Source organism: Chamaea fasciata, unplaced genomic scaffold (assembly GCF_029207755.1).
Source record: "Chamaea fasciata isolate MVZ Bird 193981 ecotype frontalis unplaced genomic scaffold, bChaFas1.0.hap1 SCAF_18, whole genome shotgun sequence".
Taxonomy (NCBI): Eukaryota; Metazoa; Chordata; class Aves; order Passeriformes; family Sylviidae; genus Chamaea; species Chamaea fasciata.
In genome coordinates, this window is record NW_027094103.1 from 6,691,936 (window position 1) to 6,715,224 (window position 23,289).

Consider the following 23,289-nt stretch of genomic DNA (forward strand, 5'->3'; position numbering starts at 1 on the left):
GGATAAGGAATTTCATTCTGAAGCTATTAATCAGGCACTTTGCACAAAATCATTCAGAAAAAGTGAAGGTGAACTTGTCCTTTTCCTATAAAAAACACGTTAGCACATCTCCCCTCTCCCAGCCCAGCTGCTCATCAGAGGATAACCACCTACAGCTCCTACCAGACATGGTCAGACTTTTAGCCTAACCAGTGCAGGCTGCTCCTTTCACATGGAATCCCAAATTCAAGCATTTACACGTACAAAAACATGGCAGCTGTCACTAGAAAAGCAGTGCTAACATAATATAAGGTAAAGTCTGCCTCAATACAGCTCAATGCAAGTATAATTGTAAAACAGCCTGGTGTAACTGGGAAACAACTTTTAGAATCCCCACAGCCCAAAGTTTCCTTCTGAACTGAACAATGTTTTCTCAGGAAACAGACCTTCACAAATGGTACTATTGCTTCTGCATGACTTACCTTGTGTGTCAGAGGAGTTGGAGAGCTGAAGTAACTTAGAGACGTAAGTAGTTTGTCATTGCACATTTAAACAGTTAAAGAATGTGTATCGAGCAAAACAATATTTGGAAATCTAAAGCTACCCACAAAGCCAGTTTGCATCATTAAAATACTCTATCAATTCACTGCACATGAGAAACAAATTATGAAGTCCTCCCTGCACAAACAATAAGGCTTTGCAGGAGGGAAATCCCTGCTTTTCATGCTGCTCCCTCTATTCAAAGTCCAGCTATTTCTAATGGAAATTTTGTTTGCCATGGAGATTATGATTCAGCCTTCTTTTACAATCACCAGCACATCACCAGACTTACAGCAAGTGCATAGATTAGAGGAGGGTGTGAAGATCCCTCCTTAGGGTTTGTACTCAAGTACGCACATACTTTAAAAGTATCCCATGAGCCAAGAGGAAGAGCAACTTCCAAGCCAAGGCTCTGAAGGCCGAGCTCCCAGCTGGCTCGATGAAGCGCACACACCGCACCCCAGCTCTGGGCTGTCAGAAGACAAAGGCACGCAATAATGAAATGCTGACAACACACGATGCACTGACTTTCTGGAATGGGACACTGTGCAGGGGGTGGACTCCAGGGACAGTGAAAGGAGCAGGCTGTTACCTGCAGTACGAGCTGCTGCCAGGCCGTTGCCAGAGGCTGACCATTGCCAATGTTGCAAATGCTCATTCGGTCTGCGGGCTGATTGGCACGCTCGAGTTGCAAGGAGACATTGCGCCGCTCTTCCTCAAGTGCGCGGGTGAGCCGCTCGAAACGAGCTTCTTGCTCTTTAACAGACGCTAAAATGCTGGCAGCAGACCTGATATCATAGTCATCCATGACTGCTTTCAAATGCTTCCTGCCTGTTAACTGACCAGGGCAAATGGAAAGGGTTAGGTAAAGGGTGGGGAGGGCACGGGTCAGAGGTTAAAGATAAAAATGTACATGGTTAGTCACCTCGCTAAAATACTGATCACTCTAAGAAGCAAACTGCAGTGCTCTTTGGAAAGTATCCATCTTTCCATCCATTGATCTGATTTTAAATTAAAAGTAATTAATCTAAGACTTCCCGGTTCGAAAAAGAAAAAAGGATGTGCCCACCTTTGAGAGAATTTGTATTTAATTCTTTTGATCTTTTTGCTAAAACTGCTCTGACAAAGGTTTTCATCCCTCTAGCAGAGCTAATTTCACTGTGCAAATAATAATGTACTTAAAAGAAATATATAAAAAAAGATATGGCTTTAGAGGGAATGAGGAACATTCTCACTACAGACACCTGGAATTTTTGTCCTTAACAGTGTGAGTGAGAAGTTTAACATTTTTAAGGACAGAAACTTTATGGTAGAAGAAAACAGTTGTGTCCAATTTTTACACACCTCCCCCATCTCCCCCCAAAACTTCACAGACAGTAGCTGAAAATAGGTTTTCATTTTTTAATTACAGCAGCACACGGTAACATGGAAAACATCTTTAAACGCAGAGTGTGCAACTGCAGTTGAAATGCTTAATGATTTCAGTCAATGAAACAGTCCTTCATGCAGCCGTTTGCTAATAATGCAAATGAAAAAGCAAACACCTTCCATGGAAAACACACAGGTCTTCTTGTCTTTCAATGCAGAAAAAGGAACTCAGAAACCAACTAGGTGGGTTAGAACTTCTGCCTTATGTATTCCCTAGCAGGGTTAAGCAAAAAACCCATTTAAAACCCTACCTCCACCTGTATGGTGCATGCAATAAAACTCCCCATTGATTCCACAGATGTGTGACCTGAACAGCATTTAAAACATTTCACGAGGAGTATGAAATCAGCAACATAATATAAGCATAAATTATGGCCTCAACAGAATCCTTCATTTAAGTTAAACAAGTAACCCCTTTACTACTAAACTACTTAAAGCACCTCTGAGACTACCGGAGGCAGAACTGTCCCAGACTCCTGTAATTCAAGAACTGTTCATGTCCTGTGCTGAGAGTTAAGTCCTGAGAAATTGTCCCTTGATTTGCTGCCAAAGATTCTTTATTTTCCATCTATCAACAAGGATTTCCATGAGCACAGGTAGTTCCCTGCTTCCTGATGCTTTGCAATTCATCGTTCAGTGCTTTTGGATGATGCACACTCTTGACTGATCCGTTTTCCATGACTGTTACATTTATCAGGTCTCTCTCGTGAGCAGATTCTTTGGTAGCTCATAACTATGTGGTCATAATAGTGTTATGTTCCCAAAGAGGTGTATTAGTAGTGATTAAGCTGCATGTTTTTACAGTTTGTTGGGAACTCCTAAGCAGGCTCAAGATCTCCTTTCTTTTGTCATATATGGCTGAAATAACCCACTGGGCCAAGAAGACACTAGGGCAGAAGTGACAGACACAAATCCAATGACATACACCCCAATTTCATGGGGAATAACCAGCCAGTAGCTCTGTGCTCACTGTTAACCCTTAGAGAGTTGCTGTTGAAAGGAATCGGAGGAATATAAAATCGTGTTGAGAACAGTGTGAGGATTATCATGTATTAATATCATAATGCTTACTTATAACCATGACTTGAGAATTTCATGTTTGCAGACCAGTAAGCAGAAGTGACTTTTCTCATTTCTACATTGATTTAACTTCTATAGAAATTCTAAAAGAAAACCAAAAAACCACCAAAGGGTTTTTCCAGATGTCACAGACTAGTCAAATACAGACCAAGCTGCCAAATTCTGAGCCTTCCAGTATTATAAGTCTATAAAACCTTCAGAGAGTACACTGGTTTCTGCAAAGGAGAATCACAACCCTCTAAAAGGATAATATGATTCATGGGAAGTCACAGGCAGACTCACCTGCTCCATCTCAGCAGGATTTAGCCCTGGCACAGTTAGACATGAACACAGCCAGACTTTCTGGACCTCAGCTGGCTTGTGTGCAGCCAACGTCCGTGTTTCTGCTTTTGTGCTTCCCTGCTTTTGCACAGATGGAGACAGCTCTGTTTGTTGCTGCTACTCCCAGGAGCGCAGGCATGCTCACCGACTCCTTGGAGTGTGAAACAAGTGGAACTGCAAAGACCTGGGCACAAGCCAGACTTTGGAAGAAATATACCTGGGGGTGGCGGTGGCATTTCTAACCACACATTCCTAAAGACAACCCCAGGGTTTCTGATCATCATTGCTCTCATGCTAGAGCAGATCAACAGCCGGGCTGCCACAGACCCAAGTACACCTCATGGGGGGATATTCCAGGCCCAAGGAGAGTCCAGATCAGACAGGGATTAACGAATGGAGATAGGCTCCTTCGAGGTGCTGCCGAGCAGAAACTGAGGTCTCCTCAGTCCCTCCCCACAGGGGCCCAGCTTTCAGCAACCGTCTGCAGCTAAAATTGCTCTTTCTCACGTGCAATCATGGTGTGACACAAAAGTCACCTTCTGGGGGTCCCACAGGCTGGGTATGTCTGTGGACTGATTTCAAAAGTGAATCCAGTAGGGATGTAGAAAGAAGATGACGAGATTCTATCTACAGCAACTAAACGTAAAACAAACAGGTTTCCTGTAGATCATATAACCCAAGTTTCTGTTCTAAGGAAAAGTATTAGCAACAGTGCAAGAAAAATCAAGAAGTCCCTCTTCAGAAGCAGTTACAGCTTCAATAATAAAAATAAAGTTGATGACTGAACTGGTATATACCTTTCAAGTCACATTTTGTGAGTGTGATAAAGATCCCATTCAGAAAATCCTTAATGATATGTGAGCCCTTGATGCCACACATGAGAGAACCTAGAAAATTTGGGTTCTATAAATGGTACAAATCTTTAGAGAGATCTCCCTGCAGAAATTATAGTGTTAACCTCATTATAACCGTAAATACTGTGCTTCTTTTCTCTTTGCAAAGAAATACATGGGCAGAAAATAAACTGTATGAATTTTCAGATGTACAATTAGTGACCATAAAAATCCTAATTGCTATGCAGAAACAGCAGTAAGACCAATAACTGCCTTTTAAGAATTGTTGGACGTAGACAGACTTGTGCATTTCAAATGTTTTATTAGCAGACAAACGCTTGCTTGCTGTTGATTGCACCCCTAATTATTTACGCAGGGTTTCAACAATTTACATTATCAGCAGTCTAGACTGGAGGAGAAAAATGAAAGTACTGACTCATGAGTCAGTTACTCAGGCTGACACTTGCAATTTGCTACCATTTGTAAATAAATTAAAGTGCATTGAAAAGGGTATCAATAAATGAAAATATCAGACCCAGAGCAGCCAGGTAAGAATTATTCCTTAGGCTGCACTTCTAAACACAGCAAACAGTTGCCTACAGAGTATCAAAGGCTACGCTGACAGCAGCAAATCTCTCTCTCCTGCCTACGTGACTCTAAATACATTAGTGTTGCACCAGAGTTCCAGCAAAGTAAGAGGTGTTTATTCTGACTGTCCAACTAGTGCATCAAAAGGCCCCTTCTAAGTCCACACAACCTGAGTGCTCACTGAGGATGAAAATCTCCACAGTGCAAAGGGCCAAAACAGGGGTTCTGCTCATTGCTAATATCCCAGCTCACACCCAAGCCTGAGGCTCTTGGAAACACTGCCAAGACTCCAAGGGTCACTTGGTGCTCCACAAAAAACGTGAGACAACTCTGCATGCTAATTCTGCTATTATAGGATGTAGCTGATAGTCAAGAGTTTTTAAAGAGCCCTTCAGATTAAGAGGGGTCAAGTTCTGTGAGATTTGGCCACCTAAATCCTAACAGTCATGGAGAACCTCAAATGCCCTGCACTTCAAAGTCCTGTGTGTTCCTAAGGAGATCAGGTCTGTGAGCGAGCTGTGTTTGGAGAGCACCGTGTCCACCTGCCAGCCACACAACACGGCAGAGGCTCCTCTCAGCTGCACGGGAAGAGGCTCTCAGGGATTTCTCTCATCCCACAGTCTGGATGCTGAACTCAGCTGCCCCACTGCTGTTCTATCCAAGACAAGTCCCTCAGTCCTGCTGGCAAGAGATGTTTCTATGAGCATCGAGAAGCTCGTTCATAGAGCTGCTCAGCAGCCGCAGGAGCAAACACGAAGGCCTGTGAGTGTGCATGGAAACAGCAGCTTTGTGCTACTCCAGGGAAGAAAACCAGCAGAATAAAAGCAAAAATGGGGCTTAAACAATCTATGGAACTGAAGCATAACACATGCTAATGACATTCTCAGCCTCAAGTGCCACGAGAGATGAGTAGTGTAACATGACAGTCGCCCCCCATGCGACAGAAAGCATGCAGAGAAAAGTGAGCCATACACACCGAGTGAGGTACCGAAGTCTGAGGGTTAGAGCTGCTGGGACATCACCCACTAAGACTAGAACAGGACAGACAAAGCAGGAGAGCAGCCTCAAGAAGAATCAGCTACAAGAGAGAGGAAAGAGAGACAGAGTTAGTTAATAAGGTATTACTCCATACATAGTCAGCTCCAAGGTTCTTCTCATTGTGTTGTAGAAATTTATTACACTGTTTTCCTCCTAACTTGCAGTAAAATAAATAATGTTCAGAGAAGCCAATCCTGAGACTCCTAAGGAAAAAAAACCCCACCCTGATTAATCTAATTTGTTATCAGTGATCAATACTTGCATGTTTCTGTGAGATTTACTGTTAATGTCCTAAATCAGGCAAAACTCTACACTGGAAGGAGAATGATGGAATGTTGCAAAGCTGGATATTGTAGCCGGGCAATTTAAAACACAGAAACCCAACATGATGCTCTCAGAAATGAGAGCTGTTATTTAGGCACACAACTTTAGGCCCCTGCCAGATGTACAAGCCCCAAATGGCTCAAGATCATTTCACAGATCCCTGTTAGAGAGCGGACATTCATTTCTAAAGGATGCACACAGCACAACAGCCTGTTCTCCCTGTCTGTATGTGCACCTATCTGATCCTGTATGAAACCAAAGTGAAAGGAGCTTTTGGGATATCAGGTCATCTGTGTAGCTCAGAAAATCCCTGATTTATTTTGTCTTAAAACATTTATCACTGAAACTGCTCAGGGTCAGCAGCTGCCAATTTAGTCCCTGTTTTTGCTGGAGAACGTACAGAACAGAACCCATTTGGTGAAGGCACAGTTCTGTGACGCAGCACTGCCAGTCTTCAGCTACTACCACATCAAAAATGCTGCAACCACATGGCACAAAATGCAGAGCCAGTACAAACTCACGCTGCTGGTTCAAATGTTTTGGAACATTTTCAGAGAGGAATGTTGCCCTGGCAGATTTTTTGCTTGACCAGGTACTGTCTGCCTTCCTGAAGCCAGCATAAACACAATTTCTTGTTTTTCAGCCAAATTACCAGAAATATGATCCTTTCTTTGCATGGATCCAACCTCAAAGGGCACAGAACCATCATGCCAGAAATCTCATTTTTTCTTAAACTAACAGAAGTAAATTCTATGCTCAAAACTTATACAGCTGAAACAAAACCGTGCATAGATATGCCCAAAGATGAAAGACAGGAGGCAGACTGAGAGAAGACTAATGCTCAAGTAAATGACCAGAGAGAGTAAATGAAACTTAATGGAGTTTCTAGAGATAAAAGACTAACACTTTGGACATATATGTATATATAAAATACATGTAACACATCCCAAATGAACTGCTTCTGAGCCCTTATGCTGAAATCCATCCTGAGCCTGGGTCCTCTCGATGCTGTGGTTGACTGAGTTCTAATTTGACCCTTACGTGACAACCTCCACCAATGAATAGCAATGAGGAATTCACAAAGAAAGCTATTTCAATATAGTTCTCTGGTAGGCACAGACAGACACATTGTGCTGGTGTCAAAAGAAACAACAAAAAAGCTGGTCAGAGTTTTTTGTGCTCCTTTGGACAGAGGCAGTCTGTGAAACAAGGTTTAAGCTAGGGAATGAATGAGGGCAGAGGAAATGGTAACAGGAGAACTCCTTGAGAAGGAACTTTGCATCTTAAGGACATTGCAATGAATGCTGCAGTTCAGCCCTTCCATTATTGCAGAAAAAAATGTCACCGTGCAATATTTGAGCTTTTACATTAGTAGGAAATTTCATCTGATCATCTGGCAGGAATAATTCTGTATAAATAAATACATGAATCCTGCAAATAAATTTGCAGAATATCATAATATGAACTGGGTTAAGCAGCATCAACAAAAGCATCCAAACATATGCTTGTAAAGGCAATGCAGTTCCAACACTTAACTCACTGCAGAACTGGCTCTGGTCAGTAGCACTACAGCATCTCCAGTCTTAGCAAAAATGGTTCCCAGTCCATTTAAAAAGAAATAATTCAATTAACTTTTTGGTTAAAAGCACTGAAATCATACTGTAGTACCTCAGAAAAGATACAGTTGTCAGCAAAAAAACCCCCAGAATTTTCTTTTATCCAATTCAATCCCTATATATTAATCACTGCATGTTTAAATGACACCGGTCTTCTTCCTAGAACTTCCCTTTGATAAAGATTCCTCCCTTTGCTATTGGAGTTTTTCAGGTTTTCCTTCCAAAATTTCACACAGTGTTTCCAGGCCTTGCTGATACAGTACATCTACATAGCTTTAATTATACTGGAGCTCTTTTTCCCCAGTAAGGTAAATTTCAACTGTTACACTCTTCTTCCAAAGGGAAAGGAAAATAAATTATGGAAATACAGAATGTCTTTCTCACAACTGCATATATATAATACCATAAATAATTCAGTTTAATGCTCTAAAGTTCAAATTGAAATATTTTTACAAGGGCAATTTCTAAAGTAAATCCTTTAGCCTATGGTTACTTTTACCCAATGTAAAAAGAAAAAAAAAATCAATTTCTTCCTAAAATTTGTCATTTATAGACCAGAGCAGCAAAGAGCAGCTTTCTGAAGCAGAACTCTTGCTCTCTGGGACCTAAGGACTTGTCTACACTGAATAAGCTGAACTCCTCCATCATAGCACTCATTATGCCACACTTCTTTCAGAGATCAGTGTTTGTGTTAATTAAGCATAAAACAGCACAGCAAAATGGCAGCATATTATTTCACACCTACTAAGTGTCCACAGTAAGGTTTAATGGGGTATGTGATAGTCTATAAATTCACACTGTGCACAGTAAATCCTCTGTGTAAACAAACACTCCCCAAATATCTCCACAGGAGTGTCTAGGTGGAATAATTTTTGCAAGAATCTTGTAAATACCAAAAGACTGAACAAGGCAGAGATGGTTTCTCATGGAAAAAAAATCAGAATATTTTGATTATTTCAGAAATTCTATTTGTTTAATACTATACCTTATAATAATCAGGCCCATGTTTACATATTGCCAAAAACTTTTTATATTTCCCTTTATAGTTCTTGTTTTCCTACAGAAATAAAGTGCAACTTGAAAGTCAAAGCTAGAATGAACAAGATCATACTTTGCAATCTCTCTTGGAATATGAATAGTCAATTTGCTGCATCTCAAGCCTCTGACACCTTTTCTTCTGCCTTGGAACTTGCCAGACATGATTGCTACCAGCTTGATTAGTTCATAGGCCGATCACTTTAACACCCCAGAACACATGTCCTTGCATACTAAAGCTGCTGCGTGCCATTGATTTTTCAAAGGTCTCCCCCACTGAAATCAATAAGGAGCTCTGCTTAAAAATGGATTGCACTTTGTGGTCCCTTTCTGAGTTGTGGATATCCAGTATTCTCAGAGCCGCCTTTAGCAGCTGCTCCATGTCCCCCACTTCCTCTGACCCCAGTGTGATCCCAACCCACACCAACAGACCCTTCAGCCACTGATCACTCCGAGCAGAAACAGACAACAGACAATCCTACCACAACCATTTCCCTGGAAAAATGTCTTCCAAGCAGCAAAGGAGAACTCCTCCGACAGCCTCTGTGACTGTTAAATAGCATCAGGCCTTCAATTAACCACAGAGGCTGTAACATTTTCAACAGGAATTACTTCCTCACTGTAGAGGCACCCTTGCAAGCAGAGCCACCCAGAATCAATACATCTGTTCTCCGAACAGGGCTATTTCAGTGAGAAAAAGATAAAGATCAAAAGCAGCACAGTTCCTAACTCCAGTCTGTCCTTCTTTCCCACGTATTTTAAAGCCTGGCTTTATTAACATACAATCCAATCTGCCTGCAAATAAGCCAAACACATAAACACGCTGTTACAACCTCATGCAGTTACTTCCACAGAACACTTACACGATTTCACTGAACAGTATACAAGAATCCTCGTTTTTCTTGTCTCTTCGGAGTTTAGAGTTTTGGCAAAAGGGCTTCCAGTTTAAGAGAAAGGCTACTGCTAGGAATGTGACAGAAACTGGCTCTGTGTGGGGAACTAGAGCTGAGAACAGCCCTGCGTTTCCGAGCATTAAATCTCTACAAAACACAGAACAAGAGTCAGTGGGCTGCCGGCAGCTCCCAAAGCCAGGCGTGTTTGTCACGGGTGAAAAAGAGTAACTGAAATATTACAGCAAGGTTGGAAAATCCTGCAGAAGCTCATAATAACTCTTTCATAAAAGACACTATTGTGCTATCATCAAGCAGATAAATAACAAAATGGCAAGCACCAAAGCTGAGGTCAGCTCGGCAGTCAGGCAGCCCAACAGCTTCACCCATTGCAAATGCCCCCCGAAGGCATCAGGCAGTGTGTTTAGGCAGCATATTCAAACTCAGAGCCATTAGGTAAAAAATTGTCCTTTCACTACACATTTTGAGAGGAAAAAATCCAACTCTGACCCCACAGAACAGTGAGTGTTTAAGCTCAGCAACAGATGTGTCAAATGACTTATCCCAACTATGAGGAGTTAATTGATGCTATAAATAGCACTCTGCAGACACACAATTTTTTTTTTAAAAAAAATCCACTTAATTCTAGTATCCAAAGAACACAGTCTAGCTCTGCTTATCAGTAAAACTATTTCGCTTTAAAGAAGTGGGCTTGGATGTTTTACATGTAGATTAACACAGAGAGATAATTTGATTCCAGGCTATTGAGAGATTTCCTTCCTTTTATGTTTCAGAAGAACAGGGCTGCATGCAGCTAAATGAGATCCATAGATTACAGTAGCAGAAAGGCCAATAAAACTGCACAGCTACGTTCCTGGGTAATAACAAATGCTTTTTAATTCTGGGGCTCCAGTCTCAGGGTTTATGAGGGCATTTCCAATTACTGCTTTTAAGATTAATGCCAATAAGTGCATCAAATAGAAACAGATTCTTTAACCCATCTGAATCAAATATTTAGTCTCTTCCATGGCATTTTATACCAATAAATAAACTGGCACTGTTAGGAAAAAAATTCACAGGTCTCAAGCTTTCAGAGCAAGCCTCTTCCCTGTGGTTTTCACCTGCTTTCAGGAGAAAAAACAAAACTAAAACCCTTCAGCTGTTTTCCAGAACATGGGTCTTGTTTACCTCTCACAGCCACACCTAGAGGATTGTGTGGCTGCTCCATTGCTCCACCAGGGAACTGAAAACATCAATATAAACAGGAAAGAACATAATGCCAATGTTCGTGTTTAATTCTTGAAGCTACTAAATCAAAATAATTTCATTAGCTGCTTACCAACCAATCTTACTGCATTACTCTCCCATATTTCAACCTCTCTCATTAAAAACAATCAGATTTCCACCTTATGTTGCTTTAAACCAGGAACAGTATCAAAGAAGAGATTAAAGCAATACAAAGACAAAAGAAACGGAATAAGGCCCACTAGCTTTAATTCTCTCCAGTAACATCTGTGTCATTCTAAATCCAGGATTTTTTTTCACCAAGCTACGTTTGGAAGCCTGAGGCACTAAGTAAATCTACTCTGTTTAGACCAAAACTGTTGATGTGCTTTCTGCAATGGCATGTGCAGAGCACACCCTTCACTGTTTCAGCATCTGTAAATTTAAAATGCAATCCAAGTTCATTTTACCCTTGTAAGTTAAGGATGCAATCCAAGTTTGTGCTGATTAACACCACAGCTTTTTAGTATTACAAGGCAAACATGCATTTGAGAACTAATAAATAATTTCTGAGCAAAATAAAAGTATTTAACTCATCTGCTGTCTTGAATAATCATTCAGTTCATACATAAACATAAAGACAGGAAAAACAGATACATTTTAATGAAAGTCTTAGAGAAAGTCATCATTCATTATGATGGATTTTAGCATGTAACATCTCTCAACAGAAGAGTCTTTGTGACACGCTGCAGAAAGGTGCTGCTCCGGAGCTGGTGCCTGGTTAGAAGCATTGCCACAAGAGCTGCCAGTTCACCTCCCCTGTTTCTGGGTGCAAGGTGCTGCTCAATTTTCAAGGCAGAAATCCTTATCCCTGAGCAGCATTTCCTATTCGATTAGCCAAGCATCTTGGCTTCTGAGGGGTTAAACTGACAGGGCAAGGAAGCCCTGAGAGAATTACACTGAGGACGTGCCTGGTTCACATCAAGATGCCATAGTAACCCCATTGATTAGTCCCGACTCAAGGGTTCTTTACTCGCTCAGATCTGCCCTTGCACGCAACAGGAACGCGGCGCTGTGCTTACACTGCCAGGTGTCACGGCCATACACCGAGCAAAACTGCAAGCAGCGGTCTTCAGGACTAAGATTTACATCGTTATTACGGGAGTTTTTTATTCACTGCTCTGTGGCTCCATGGAAATGGAAGCATTTGGGCTGCCAGCAGAGCACTGGGGGCCGTGTCCAGGCTGCTCTGCGGGCGGTGAGAGCCTGGCATAGGTCACCACAGCCTTGGGCTGGCAACACACCAACACCATCCCAGACCTCCCCTTCTCCACATCCCTCCTTCCCTGCATGGAAAACCTGTTCTGAATCTGACCTGCTCATAAACCTCCATTTCAGCTGGTCAGCTACCACATTTAAATTACATCTTCTGTACTGAGGCTGACTCAGACCTGAAAATGAGCAGGAACTGGGAAAAATAATGGATTTAGGGGGTCAGTACCAATTGTCTTTTGGAGAAGTAATTTTCTTCTAGATAGTTATAGTTAGACTCTGATCTCACCCCTTCCAAGCCTATCCTACATTTTTATCTTTGACTAAATCTTAATGCTTTTTGTAATTTATATGCCCCATCAAGAATATTTCCTATTTCCAAGAACAAACTTATCACTAGTGCCTAATTACAGTTATTTGGAAGCAGAAATATTTCTTCCAAATCACTGAAGATCTGCTCCAAGAAACAACTTTCTATTCAAACATCCCTTTTTAATAACCATCCTGCTGATAACTGCTGAGTGGGAAAAATAACAATTTTGCTTAAACTTTCTAACCACCTCAAATGTTTAAAGCAAATTCCCTCTATTATATTAAAATTAAAATCCTGCACTGTATAAATAGGAATACATTTCAGCTACAATAAACACTTCTAACTCGTTTCATTAAAACTATGAAAGGAACAGAGGTAAGCCCCAAACAATTCAGACAGTAAATACAATGTAAACTCTGCTGAGAATCTTTCCTACAAACAGCTTTGAAACTTTAAATGGGCTATTTATTTTCAATAAAACTTTTTGGTTTGACATATACAAAAGGAAATATGTTTAATCTAAAAACAATCAAATGGGAATGGAAAAAACCTTATAAAAATCAGTAACACGATACTGTGCTATTCAGAGGATTATTTTCGAGGAATGCTTGGCTAAAACTATAATCCACCTACACCGAGAAAAATAAAGCAGTACACAGAAGGGAGCAATATTTCAGGAAAATAAACAGGAGTACTTCAATATTTAATCCCATTATTCACTTTCAACTCCCAGATTTAAAACAGACACATCAAAGTCTTGAGGTGAATTCAGAGCAGCTGAAAATGCTTATGGTCATCCTCTAAGTGACCAGAGGACTGGCTTTTGATTTCATAAAGACTGAGAGATAGCTGGCAGGGAGGGCATGGAAAGAGGAAAAGACATCCTGAGAGTCTGACTCTTACTGTCTGTAGGAAGAAGTCCCACAGCTGAGAGACACCCCCTGCTCTGTCAGTAGAATGAAGCTAAATGAGTATTTCCATGGTAATAGGAAAGGGGAGAGATGGATCAGAGAAGGCACAAAAGAGAAAACCATCATCATCCCTGTTTTCCTCAGCTGCACTTGAATTTTGCCCCTGCCACTGCCTCTGCTCTGGACACAATGAATGATGGCAGAGGGTCCTGTCCTAGGTCCAGTTTTAAGAGATATCATAGGGCTTTTCCCTTCTTTCTGCTCCTCAACCATTCTACCACTATGTTAAACAAATTTCAGTTGGCCTTCAATAGCACGCAAACAAAGGAATTTCTGAGGTGTAAAGACAATTCAATAAAAGGACAGTGATTTAAGAACACACATAATGAAATAGTAACAAGACACTCAAGAGATTCAGCTGCAGAAACACAGTACCTTTTATAATCTTTCTTTCTTGTAGTGGCTTTTAAGATGGAAATTCTCCCTTGGTTCGATAATAACTCTGTAAGAGAAACAAAGAAAATAACAAAGATTTTTATTCCATCTAGGGGAAGTGGGAAGAGGGGATTATTTTTGAATAACTGTTAACATTTACATAATACTGTGAAAGTCTTTTATTTGCATCTCTCCTTGGCTTCCCTTCCCGAGTCATGCTGGTTTCCAAAATGCATTAGCTCTGGCATCTATTCCACCACCACCTAAAATCCCAAGAAAATCCCACAGAACTGGAGTATTGAAAGTAAACTCCATTAAAAGATCCTCCTGATTTCTGTCCCAGTGCCATTCATATGTGCATAAATCACCCATTCCTAAAATAAAAAATTTAATCCAATATATATTTAATTCCCCATTAATTCCTAGATTTAAAAGCAAAAAATGTTTCCCTCATAAACACACATCAGAGTATTTTCAGTCATCCAGGTCTAAATGCCATCTAGTGGCTCTAAAAATGTCAACTGTGGTTCCACAGATACACCTCATCCCGTTTGACATTTTTTCTTCTAACAGCAGGAAATAGGAGAAATTAGGGCAGGAAATTCACCAGAAAGAACTCGAGTGTTTTTCAAAATCTCATTTTTTGTTAGAGTTTAATGCAGCATTCCCATTACAGCATTTCTAATCCGAGCAATTTCCCGAAGTTAACCAGCAGGATCCTTTGTCTTGGCTTCCCACTCTCCTACTCTCTGAGAGCAAGAACATTTCAAGCAGTTGATTCCTGCAATCACCCTCGCTGGGTTTCACTCAGATAAAGTTTACCCAAAAACCAGACATGCCCCTGCCCTTCCATTAACACATGGCTCCATCACTCGACCCTTCCTCACTGCTCCTCCTTTGCCTGGGCTGCACAAGGCAAGCTAATTGTATTTATTTTATTAAGCCAGAAATAAGTAATATTTTACATTTAGTGTCACCTGGAACAGACAAAAACTACTGGAAAAAAAACGCTTCCCTTGATTTTTCTTTCCTCCCTTTTCACCTGTATTTTTGTTGTTGATTCAGAGTAAAGAAGACAAGCTGCCTAAGGCTTGGGATGTCTGGCTAAGACCCAGCCCCGCTATAGCTTTCACGTACAGCTGGGGGATGTTGAATCTTTTTTTATCATATAACCTGGGAATAAAGTGCATTCGCCTACTTCACAAGGTCTCAAAAATATGTGTCTAAAATATCAGTGCTCTTATATACACCCACACTATTACTGGTGGTCTTCTAGTGATAATCACACCTGTATAGCCTGAAATTTAGTGTTGATTACCAAGAAAAAACTCCTTGTCTTTTTAACACAGATCTGTGTTTCATTTTCCTCTTGGAGCAGGGTATTTGTCAGCCCAGTGACAGTCCCTGATGTGCTGTGTGGGTTATGGCAAACACCTGGATCACACAATGCCGTGTTCACATGGGCACAGTCCAACTGCCAGCAGGAAGCCCAGTGCTGGTTTATATTGGCTGGTGCCGGTTCAGAGCTTCAGCCCCACGCTCTGGGAAGCCTGCAGCTTGCTGAGGCTCATGCCTATCCTGCAAAGTTCCCTTTTCAGCCCCTGGATGCTGCCCATTTGACAACACGAGCTGTGGTGCAGGGGAGAGGGGGGAATACCCACGAGCTTGGACAGCATTACATTTAATAGAACACCTGTGTTTCATTACAAAAATGCTGCTTCATTCCAGTGATATACTTCTATTGCTGATTTTAATCAAGTATCTTACAGCTCTCAAATGGGAAAGGTGGAGAAAAACCTGTAATGCCTTTTCAGATTGCTTGTTATCTCTCACTTGTAACTAATTACCTCAGTTGCACCGTTAAAGACTGAGCGGTTTTATGTTTGCTCGCCAACAAATGACTAAAAAAAAGAAATCAGACAATTAGTCTCTAGCTATAGTAACTAATTAAGATAAATATTTTCAGAACAAAGAACTTAACAGAACATCAAGGCACTGACACTGCAAAAATGTCTGAGAAAGTAAAGCATCTATCAGCAAAGCATTTCTTGCCAGTCAGCGAGTTCCACAATTGCATCCCCACCACACTTCATCCTTGTCCTACTCCAGTGAACATAATTAGGTATTAAAGCTTTTCTAACACAGTGAGAATGTGAGCAGCTTACTGGACGACAGGAAGACTTAGGGACAAATTGTGATTCCGCACCATTGCAAATGTGTGCACTGCCAACAGATGAGTACTTTTACACAAACAGCACGATGGGAAGTACAGCGGCAACCTGTTCTACCGTTCCTTTTTCCTAATGTCTTATTTTGGGTCATCAGCTGTGCCTGGCCTGTGCTGGTAATCGTCTCTTCACACCTTCCTGGTCCCTTACTCAAAAGGCTTCTGAGCATCCACCCAAGCTCTGGACAACATTTGCTTTCCGACAGTGTGAGGAGCAGCCTTCAGCCAGGTACAGCCTGGGCAGCTCCACTGGATGCCTGGCCCTTGGCTCACACCGTGCCAGTCTGAGTGTCAGTGACAGAGCCAGTGTGACACAAACCACGTTCTGGGGCACACAGTGGATCCCACGCCTCTGCACAGAAACGGGTGACATTAACACTGCCAAGTGTGAGGCAAGCAAGCAGTGTAGTCCAAAATAAACAAGACAAAAACATGGTGTGGATGGACAAGCAGACTGCTTCTCGATTCAGCTGCAATACTACTGGAAGCACACATTGCAAAATCTTGCCCAGGGTATGAATGGAAAACCTTTATCTTTTGCTCCCTCTGTCACCCAGACGACCTTCTCTCTGGCATTTCTGGCGTTAAAATAACTAATACGGAATTCTGATGATGTAATTTATTTGGCAGCAGGAAAATTACCTGCAGACTCATGGCTCCAGCCCTCATTGCACCCTTACAACCTCAAAGCAGCTTTAAGGAACAAATGTTTCTGTCGCTTACAGCAGCGATTGCAGCACAACTTCACCTGCCAACAGCTCCCCAACGGAAAAGAGACCAGTGGGAAAGAGCTCACTTACTCCCAGATTAATTTGTCTGTCCATGTTTTGTTTTTATTGATTGCAAGAAGCTGATACCCTCCAATTGTATGTTTTCCTTGGCAAGAGCTCTGTCACAGATAAATCACCAGAAGTTTGGGCAGAGCTGAATAGAGCTCTCCGAAGTGTATTTTGTATCTGCTGTGATTTACTTAACCAAGAGACAAGGAGGTGAAAAGAAAGAATTCTCTTCCTTTACCTTACATCTTCATTTGCTGAACTGCTATTTTATTCCACAAAGCAATGTAGGGTATTCTGACTGACAGCACAGTCCTGCTTTTATGTAAGGTATTGGATGGCAAACATGAGGTAGCTACATTACACAACTCAGTGTGGGGGTATATGCTCTGTCACAACTTGCATCAAAACATATGAAACAGTCATGGGAAGCGAGCTTTTTCCTCTTAAAGATGTGATACAAACATAATGAACAGCAGCCACCCTGCACACTCATTACAAAGCTTTCCATCAAAAAGAGCTGGACTTCAAGCTGTTTGATGTTTTAATATTTACACTCAATTATCTCTAGAAATTTATTTAAAACAGCATTATTTTTGTGTTACTTAGGAGCTCCGAGTTCCCTTAGAAACTCCTACTCATTCTTAATTATAGTGTAAATCAGCATGTTAACATCAAGCGAGCAACCACTAACTAAAGAAGCTGATACAAATGCAGACAAAGTTCGGACAGAGGTAGTGGCAAAATGCCCAGAAAGTTCCAAACCCCCTCTGAACAGCTCAGCCAACGTGGAGAGATAGAGAGAGAGACCTTTCAAAAGAGATGTGCTGGGTAATAGCAGGTACTGCCAATAAATTTTATATAAATATTACAAAAGTAGTAAAGAGCCCATGCATCAGTACACAGACATGTCACAGATAAGAACTGTGGCTTTTTAAAATGTCAGGACTGAAAATGTACAACAGCCTATAAAATGTCACTCAAGTCATTACATGCTACCAGGGAAGTAAATCATTTATTAAGGAAACAATGGCTGAACTAACTCTGCCAAACCAGGTGCACCTATTTCCTCTACTGCGTTACTGTGTTGATAAAGACATGACATATTAAAAGAAAATGTATGAAATACGGAACTACAAAAGCCAAAGTACAGTGATTCACTCTGCTGTGCTGTGATACAAGCAAAATTAAAGCTAATCCTTTCTTCTGAAGGAAATGTCACAGACTTCTGTGCATTTGGTAAATTAATATTTATAAGAAGCCCAGACAGTTTAGTGTTTTTAATACAGGACTCAGATTTCGTCCTGAACATCAAACAGAGAAGGTGCACTCAAACAGCAGTTTCTTGATTGCAACAAACCTAAATGACAGTATTTCCAAGATCTGTTTTCCATCATGTCATTCCGATTAGCGACTGTGTACAACTGGGACATTTGCAAAATCCACCAAGTAGCCATGAATTATACATTCCTAACTCTTTAAAGTTAACACATAATAATCTTCTTATCAAGAGCCTGCTGACAGCTGCTAGTACTATGTTCCTAATAATTCTCATTACAAACAGACATCTAGGAATGGAAAAACAAGGTGTACATGGTCTAGTACCACACTACGGCAGATATTTATGTAATAAGTGAGACTTTAACACCAGCATTGTTTCAAGAACTTACATACCAATAAAACTACAACTGAACACCTTTTATTGAAAAAATGTAATTTAAAATTTTACAGCCTAATATGCATAAGAATTCATCACACCCAATTAAATTAAAATGCAGCAGTTGATCACTTTTTATGAAAATTTTGAAAGGAATTTTGTTATATTACATGCTAATATGGAGTTTCATTTAATTTAGATGATGAATTATCTAATTTTGTTTTCTGGTTTACTAAGGGTATCTAAATTGAACTTGATAGCATTCAGGGGGTAACCAAAGTCACCTTTTATGTATTACAGAAAGAGGATAAATTTTTTCATTTAAATGGGAGGCAAAGGTGATCGTCCAAAATTCTATAATGAAATTTAATCTTGGAAAAAGAAGGGTAAAAAAAAAAAATTAATCCTGGTTTTAGTAATAATACATTAGTGCCTATAAAGTTCACAACAACTGTGGGGAACTGGCCGCAGATGTTTGTATTCTCCAGGGTAGAAATTCCTCTCTCAAGCAAGCCAGACTCAGTCCTGAGTTAAGAGAGCAGATTTTCCAAAGCAAGCTGGAATTTGTAGAAGAATCTTTGTTCGCAGTTTTAACTGGAAAAGGAAAGCTGCAATTTGCAGTCAATATCCTACTGTACTCCTAGAGCACAGATTAGCTGCTGTAACAGAGCAGAGCAATGTCCCAGTTTCGCTGGGATGACAATAACCAGCAGCACTGTGCAGGCAGCACTGTCAGATGTTCCCGTGCTGCTCTGACAATGTCCTGGCTGTTCATGATGCTGCACTGGCTGCCGTGGCCAACAGCTCCTGCCCTGGCAATTACACTGCCAAGGGGTCCACCCTGAGCATAAGCAGCTACCAGGGATTTTGTCAAGCTAGGAAATTTCTTACTGAAAATACGTACTTGAAAAATGTCCAGTTCTTTCTGTGCCCAAAGAGAAGAAGAAAATCAGTCGGAGTGGAAGCTTAACTGAAATATTTTGTGAATAAATTACAGACTAGTCTAGCTTAAGCTGTTTTCCTGATAATTTGCACTGCTGCAGATAAATCTGAATACTCTTAACAGTCTAAGATGACTACTAGAATACTTCATGCAGTCACTACTAGACAGCACCTAACCCTGTAAGTGGTGTAAGACCTTCTACCACAGAGAGATGACTATCACATGCTAATAACGGTAAGAAAAGGAACAAAAAAATGCAGGTAAGTTTGGAGAAATTGCAGAGAGAATGACAATTTGCTGAAGGTCAAGAGCTTTGAGTGAGAAATCTCTGGAATCTCAGAAGTAATCCTTAACACCTAAGTGATGCTTTCCTCTTGTCCTTAAAAAAGACACAACTGAATGAGGCCTCAGTCACATCTCTTACAGTTCTTCACATGAAGCAGGATTTTAATTGTTTTTAAAACAAGAACTTAGAAAAGTAGCTTGAAACAAGAGGAGTCCTGTAGCAAGCCTGCAGAATCCATAGCACTCTTTTGGGCAGTAAGAGCTGCACGCATCTCCCAGAAAACTGGCAAGGTGGATGTATGTGTATGCAGATAAACTTAATGAACATTCCCAAACTGACAAAATACACATGCACAGCTAGGAAACCAAATGGTACAAGCAGTCAGATCATTTCAGATGTGCTGGCATTCTTTAAACTTTATGTTCCACATAAGCACTGATTTGACTAATGAGGTTTTTGCAGTAGAAGCTGCAAGGATGCAAAATCTGTAACTGGATGACAGCAAGAGAGAACAGCATGTCTGACTGACTTACACAATAATTATGTATTCTATTTAATTGCATAACCATGTTTCCATTTGTCTTTGTTTAAAAATAATTGAATAAGTTCTGTTTATTAATGATGAACTGAAGGAAGAAGCTCACATGAAGAGAAAAAGTAGGGCCTCTACTCAGTCATGCACATGGAACAGTGTGACACTAGCACAGATTACAATCCCCAATATAAATTGCTTCAATAAAGCAAAGGGGAAATTAAAGGTGAATTACTGTACTAATCTGAACTGAAAAACAATTGCCAAGGAAAGATATAAATAACATCCAAAATCGCTGCTCTAAGAATGTAAAACACATGGGTAGGAAGGATATCTAGGGGAAATCAATCATCTGCAGTTGATATAGATGAGAGCTTAGTAACCTTTCCCGGCCAACTGGGAATTCACACAAAAAGCTGGGATAGCTGAATGAAGAAGGAAATATGAAGAATATTTCTGTTCTGAATTCCAGAACTCTTATAAGCTTCTGGCTTCATTCTAATGCATTCAGGCTACTGGGCAGTCATAGCACTCAGGCTATTTAAGACAGACCAACTTATTCAAACAGTAAGCCACAGGTGTCTCAATTCCCAGGACAAACAAGAGCAACTAAAACATGCGCTGCAAAGTTTCCAGAAGTATGTGCTCCCACACTCGGATAAAAATTCTCTAAGTATCTATAATCTTACATTAATTGAAGCATGGTAAATATATGCATTTATTGACAGAGTTTGTTTCTCAGTGTTTTCAGCACATATGTTTAACGATCGTAGAATTGTAAGAGTTTGTTGGGTTTAATCTGGTCTTTAAACACTGAAAGAGTTTCAGCCTCTTCTTTTAAGAGGATTAAAACATGAAAGCAGCAGGAATTTGGTTATCCAGGCACTTCTGAAGCAAATTATTTGCTTTGCCACACTGTTTCCTTTTTTATGGTGACTTCTCTCATCTTTTTCATGTATTACTGTAGCTCTTCTGATATAGAAAATTTATTACAAATCTACTGTAAAGAAATTGAATCAATTATTTAGACCTAAAAAGAAAGAGTTGTTTTGTATTTATCTTTAAGGCCAATGAAGGGGGATTACATGAAAACATATTCCTAAAACTGTAACATCTTCCTAATTTCAAGCAACTTCTTGTTGTTTTTCTAAGAAATGGGAGGATGTGCTACAGAAAACATAACCAAGGAAGAGGTGGGATTCTGAGACATACAAGCCAGTATTTAAAATAGAAAGGAAAAAAAGGAAGAAAAAAGGTGCGGCAGTAAACTCAGATCACTAGAAATTTGGCAATTACAATAAACTGCCTAATCTATTTCAGTGACAGCTTGACCTCAGAGTCCCAAATCCTGCATTTTGCTACCAGTGGAGACACAAACAAGAGACCAAAGGTTTTTGAAAGGCCAAATGAAGCAGGGTAGAAAGAACTGAGGATTCGAAGAGCACACGCCAGAAAGCCTGGCAGTCAAACACTCCGACACCAAACACACTTGTGGGCAGGAGAACACAGACAGCGGCGAGGAAAGGCACCCAGGAGAGCCACATGAGCACTGTGAGCAGCACGGCAGTGCCACGAGGGAACCGGCACTGGCAGCGAGTGCCAACGGGTGGCCCTGGAGAACCGACCCAGCTCCCGGCAAGAGCCTCAGCCGCTGGATTGATCCCTCCCACTGGATGTGCTTTATGGGGCTGCTGGGGTAACTCGCCAGCACAAAACTCTGAATGCATGAAGTAGCAATGGACTAATTCATATTCATTGATAATTTTGATACGTGATTTAGTGACTGCAGAGAACTGTCTCTGTGGCAGGGAAAATAAAAAGGAAAAAAGCACCTGCAAGCAAAGAAACAAGGAAAATAAAGTGAACAGTGAAGAAAGCACACACTCAGTCTGTCCTACGGAGCCACTGCTGGTCAGGAAAGGGAACAGGTAATTACTAGAAGAGAAATAAACAGGAAAACAATTCATATACATTTGCTCCGTGCTACAGTTCCTGCTCTTCACGTTGATAGAAGGATTAATAAACATTCCTGGTAAGATCAGTAAGCGTGGAACTAACTGCATTGCTTTTGAAATTTATGTATTTGTCGGTACAGACTGGATACACCTGTTGAATCCGTTCTTCAGTACCATATAACCTTTCCCCTTTGGCTCACAAAAACCACAGAAACGAGAACAACTGAGGTCAGAAAAGTACCAGCGGCATAGCATTTGGAGGTGTGGATGCACACTGCCACACTGGGACCTCTCTGGGCTCAGATGTAGTTGAGATGTCAAGCCTTGCAGAACCTTTCAGCTGAGCACTCCGCTCTCTGCAGCGCAGGCCCAGGCAGTGGAGCAGCAGAACAGGGACGAACACAACATGAGAAACCACAAAGCAGTAAAAAGCTGACAGATCTAATTTTAGTCTTGCCAGCCTGGCCAGCGTCCTCGCAACAAGCACCAAGTGCGGTAAAATGATGAACAGGACTGACCGCCAAAAACACAGAAGCAATAGCTCCATCACGCAAGTCTTATTTCCATCTTAAATATTTATAATGTGCAGATTTAAGAGACAGAATCTGGCTGCACATCTGCTCTTTTAATCTGAAGGGCTGCCGTCGGATGGGAGCAGCCAAGCAACTGCACATCCTGCAGCCCTGACACTCGCGTGGGGCTGTGCCGGCTCCAGCACCTCAGGGCTGGGGCACACCACCAATGTTCAGCTGCCAAACTTCCCCCCTCTCATTTTATTGTTCCTCTTGAATGATTCAGCAATGTCTCTCATTTCTGTGGCACCAAAAATGCAGCTAAGGATTGATGATGCCAAAAATACCGGCCTCAAAAAACCCTCAGCTTGACTGGTTATTAGGGAAGGGAAATATATTTCATACAAGTACCTCGGAAATAAGCATGATATTTTGATTTTAAATCACAACAGTGTCACAGGCATTAGGTGCTACTCAGATCTCAAAACATACAGAAATGAAACAGATCCTATGAATACAGTATCAGATATAATGACACCATATCAGACTTGCAAAACTGCACAAAAAATACACT

General features: G+C 41.0%; 1 protein-coding gene across 8 annotated transcripts in view; it reads right to left on the minus strand.

The window, feature by feature from the left end:
• The window catches only part of ARVCF (ARVCF delta catenin family member), a 249,261-nt gene that overhangs the window by 150,996 nt on the left and 74,976 nt on the right, over nt 1-23,289 (minus strand). For 7 of the 8 annotated variants that reach the window (XM_066200014.1, XM_066200011.1, XM_066200013.1 and 4 more), the window contains one exon: nt 13,828-13,894. The gene's annotated coding sequence lies outside the window, so the exon portion shown is untranslated. Of the gene's footprint in view, nt 1-13,827; nt 13,895-15,674; nt 15,720-23,289 lie in introns of those variants that run through there. The other variant, XM_066200017.1, reaches the window with a different exon arrangement.